At 37.3% G+C, this 5,050-nt stretch overlaps 1 pseudogene across 1 annotated transcript; it reads right to left on the bottom strand.

Moving 5' to 3' along the window:
* Nucleotides 1–3,490: 3,490 nt before the first annotated feature.
* LOC306854143 (P2Y purinoceptor 14-like) lies at nt 3,491–4,487 on the bottom strand (annotated as a pseudogene). The gene has a single exon. The product of its transcript is annotated as a P2Y purinoceptor 14-like (transcript).
* Between the last annotated feature and the right edge of the window lie 563 nt (nt 4,488–5,050).

The following is a 5,050-nucleotide window of genomic DNA, read 5'->3' as shown; positions in this document are numbered from 1 at the left end:
AGTCATTTGAATCTCAAAGCTGTATAATTTAATGCTTTCACATTACAATCCCTGTGTTATTGCAATATGAGTAACATGCAACATCAGTTTGAAGATAGACAGATAGAGATAGATAGATAGATTAATAATAAAATAAAATTAATAATAAAATAAAATAAAACAATAACAATACTGACACACACAGACACCAGCAATCAGCATATGAAGCCTGGTAATTGACTGTCCTGCAAAGTTCAGCTCCAACTCTAATCAAACACTTGAAATTAGCCAGCTTACATTTGATTTACAGTTACTGCTATCATAAAAATACACGTGTATTTTCACAAATATTTTCACAAAATGTATATATTATTCTGAATTCTTGCGCTATTATTCTATTCTGCTCTGTCTGTGTTGTGCGCATGCGCTCAGCAGCGCTCATTCGCTGGCATAAGCCTCGCCCACTCCTGACAGGAAAATGGATATATCTGCATGACTTTCTAACATTTACAGATGAAAAATATACCTGTGACGTGTCAGTTATGCACCAAGGAAAACACGTCTCAAATGCATTAAACCGCAGACATATTCGCTGTTTGCAATGGTGGATCAATTTGATCAATGATCAGTATTAAGGGCTGCTTACAAATATGCTTGCACATCAAATTAAACTGACTCATTGAACCTGGATCGAATTAGTGAGATTGCGTGAACTTAAATTTTCGTTTATGAAACCGCTTTAGTCCCGATTGATTGTTAGGTTATTTCAAGTCAGGATTTGGACTTCATGCCCCGCTTTTCTTAGCGTCTTTTATGAAACAACCCCCTGGTGTGCATTTTAAGACAAATAAAGGCACTGACATGTTTTAAGATCAATCAATGCAAGTTTCTTTCAGATAAAACAGCTCAGATTTACAGGACTAACCTTAACCCTTATCTGTGAAACCAAAAGAATGTGTTTTAACAATAATTTATATTTAATGATTTTACTGCGTACCACACTTTGTGAATCACTAGATTACACCATCAAGAAAAAAATCACAAAATCAAAGGTTAGACACCCACAGACATCAAGAACCAGACTATGCTTCTCATCAATGGTGACATTCTTCATGCAGCATGAAACATGTCACCATTGATGAGAAACATACGCTGGTTCTTGATGTCTGTGGGTGTGTCTAATTTGAATTTTTGTATTTCCCCAAGCGTTTAAATTTTTGAGTTTCAAATATGTGATCTGTGGTACGAAGGATCTGTTGGTGAAAATAACTTACTACAGCCATACTGCCATTAAATATGTGTTCTTATCAGTTTAAATGGAGTCTGATTTATATTATTTACTTTTGTTTTTAATTCAGTGAGTTCAACTTTTAATTAGTGTTTTAATTCTTTAAAGAGCAATTTTAGATTGCAATGTTTTAATGCTCTAATAACCATAAAAGCTGTCATAAAATGAGAGAAAGGCTGCATGACTAGAAACTAGTGATGGTGAGATGAAGCTTCATGAAGCTTTAAGCTTTTCAGCCAAGTGGTTCACAAAAGGGTTAATTTCTGGAGGCTTCATTTGCTCACAATACCACCTGGTGGCCAAAGAGTGTAAACAAGCAGATATATTACAGACAGAGTCCAGGGGTCAGAAAGTAAAAGTCCTGCCATATGTTTATTCCACCCATGAAATCAGCAGCTGATTTCACCAGAGGAGGAACCAAGTCATTCCTTTCAATCACAAGCAAGTCTCGAGTCAAATCCCAAGTCATCAAAGAGTTAAAGTTAAGGAGATAATTAAGTGACTAATTAAATGATGATTGCGCATTAGTGATAAACACCTGCTGTTGTTGAGTATTACAGAGGATCAGATGTTGATGTTTTATTGGTTAAAATGATGGCACCATCATGGAGATCAGTGTTTGCTTTAGTTGGTCTCTTGACCCTTGACTTCTGTGTTAGATCTCTCTCTCTGTATCAATGCATGTGGTGTTGTAAAGCAGAGAGATCATGGATGTGCATTGACCAGCTATGCTTTTGTAGTTGGACTGATTACATCAAAATTACTTTATTTCCATTTCTGTGTTTAGGTTTTAAATAATCAACCCTGTGAAACTACAGCATGCAAAGAGAATGTTGCTCTAATAGTTAGAATGAATTCATTTGAAATTTACTGTATGTAATGCATACAAATATTTGAACTCTTGTGCTTTTTAGACACACACAGACATCACGAACCAGCATATGAAGGCTTTTAGACATGAACACTTATCATATGATCCTCAACAGTGGTGACAATTTTTCATACTGCAGTGCACAATAGGAGATTTTACTATGGTGTTACCCAGCATTCATTGCAGCATGAAGCATTTTGTTGATTGTCACCATTGTTGAAAGTCTGTGTGTGTCTAAATAATACAGGACTTCTAATTTTTACATGCGAAGTATACAAAGATTTATAACTTCTTCACTATAACTATTTGAGCAACATTTTGCTTGCTATAGTTTCACGTAGCTGGTAATACAAAACCTAAATATACAAATGAATTAAAAAAAAAGTTAGGAAACACTTTATTTTGATAGTCCACTTTAGACATTCTACTAACAGTAAGTAACTTTGCAACTACATGTCAACTAGCAGTCATTAGGATATTAGTATACTGTCTGCTAAATGTCTGCTAACACTTTATTTTGATGGGTCCACAACATACAACATACTGACTATAAGTAACTTTGCAACTCTCAGTAGGGTAGGTTTAGGGTTAGTAGAGTTAGTAGACATGTAGTTGCAAATTAATGAGAATTTTGAAAGTTGACATGTCGTTGACATATAGTTATAAAGTTACTTATAGTTAGTAGAATGTCTAAAGTGGACTATCAAAATAAAGTGTAACCAAAAGTTATTTTGAATTTAATCAGGCCAGCTCATGATGACTATCTTATCATACATAAACAGCTAAGAGGCACTCACTGTACAGCACTGATCTCTCTGCTTTACAACACCACACGCATTGCTGCAGAGCGAAATCTATCATAAGAAGTCAAGGGTCAAGAGCCCAACCTAAGGATTTGGGATTTGACCTCAGACTTGCTTGTGACTTGAAAGGAATGATGTGGTTCCACCTCTGGTGAAATCAGTTCATGGGAGGAATAAACATATGGCAGGACTTTTACTTTCTGACCCCTGGACTTCACACCACTGCTTTTCACAACAATTATTTTTAGGAGTGAAAGATTTAAAATGAGATGAGGGTGAGAAACTTATGTCAGAATTTCTATTTATAGGTGAACTCTTCAGTTAAGGGTTGATTTTTCTTCAGTAAATAGTTTTGAGAGCTGTGGCTGACTTAGGGTTTTTTGTTTTTTGTTGCCACTTTGTTGTGACCTTCTTCCGCTCCCTCTCTTCATGCTGCATTTCTGAGGAAAGGAAAGGTAGGAAACCACACCTAGTCATGTGGTTTCAAGTTAAAATATATTTTTCAATCTTGCAAATGGCTAATGGTTGTTTTACTTTGTTGCGCAGTCTTTACAGGTTGCTGATACTGAGCCCAGTGCCTATTTGAAGGCCTCCTGTTTTTCCAGTTTACAAATGATATTTTTTGCAAAAGTGACTCTCTATATGTCCTGCACATGAAAAAGTAGATGAGAGGATCCAGACACACATTAAGGGCGGACAGGAAGAGTGTAGCTTCTTTGATCTGTGAGAGAATGAAGTGGTTGTAGGCACTAAAATTATCCTTGTGGCTTTGGCTAAGTGTGTAGGGCACGCGACAAACGTGGTACGGAACAAAGCAGAAGACAAACACAGCCAGCAAGCTAAAGATGCTTCGATTTGACCGCCGTCTCGCCTCGCTGCTGTTCTGCTGCATGCGCTTGTAAGAGCGGTAAACGTGACAAGCGATGGAGGTGTAACAAAACACCATCAGCAGGAACGCCACCCAGAAGATTCCAACGTTGAAGTGGGCTGAAACTTTGTGCCAGCGCAGACCCAGGTCGCTCTTCAGGGCCATGCAGGAGAAAACCTTAGGCATCGGCTGGTTGGTTAATATGGTGTTTGGCAGCATGAAGAACATCATGACACCCCAAGTTAGCAGAGCGAGAGCCTTCGCTACCGATAGACGCTGCAGAAATGAAGACATGCCAAAGGTGTTGCGTACTATTTTGAAGTAGCGTTCCAAGCTGATGAGGCTCATGAAGGTTATTCCTGTGTACATGCTGAGGTAGAAAAGTACTGCTGTGTAGCGGCAAACTGTCAGCTTCAACTGCAAGCCGCCGTAACCGAGGTCGCCCACTACACGCCACGGGTAGCTAAACAACATCAGAATGTCTACCACCACCATGTTTTTTAGGTAAACTACTAAGGGTGAGGAGGTGGGAACCCTGAAGAATATCCAAGCGGTGAGTCCGTTGAGAATGAAGGCACAAGCGAAGATAATGGTGTAGAGCACAGGCAGAACCTGATGTGTGAACACGCTGCTGACGTTCGTGCTGTTTTTTGTCTCTGTAGTATTGATGTAGTCCATATCTAAAATGGAAAATGAAAGAACTTATTTAGATTTGATGATATCAGGAAATATTGTGACATGATTCAGTGTTGTAACTTCTGCTAAACTTTTTTTGCTGATGTTTTGAAAGACCAAAAGTGCCATTTATGCCACTTTCATGAATAGTCTAAATCTGTGTATAGTCCTTGGACTTTTTATGCTTTTGTTCCTACTTCAGATTGTCTCTGACGAAACTCTGACAATACAAATCTTGTGAAAAAGTCCACTTTAGCAAACCTTAAAAAATGTATTTATTTTATACTTTAGAAAGAATATACTTCAGTGTGAATTGAATGTAATGTTTTCAGATTTACGTTTACATGAAAATTGCAATTACATGAACATATATTATAGTTTAAATGTATATTAATGCAATTAGATGACCTTTTGAGTTTGGTTTTTTTCAGACCTGCTTAAGCAGTACTTAAATACATCTTTATGGCTTGGTTTCACAGACAGGGCTTAGACTAAGCCAGAATTGGGCCATAGTTCAATTAGGACATTTAAATAATTTTTATAAACATGACTTTGAGAAAAAATTA

The sequence above is a fragment of the Barbus barbus genome (assembly GCF_936440315.1).
Source record: "Barbus barbus genome assembly, chromosome: 34".
In the NCBI taxonomy this organism is placed as follows: domain Eukaryota; kingdom Metazoa; phylum Chordata; class Actinopteri; order Cypriniformes; family Cyprinidae; genus Barbus; species Barbus barbus.
Note: the sequence above shows the minus strand (reverse complement) of the source record. Positions and strands in the feature narration are given on the sequence as shown.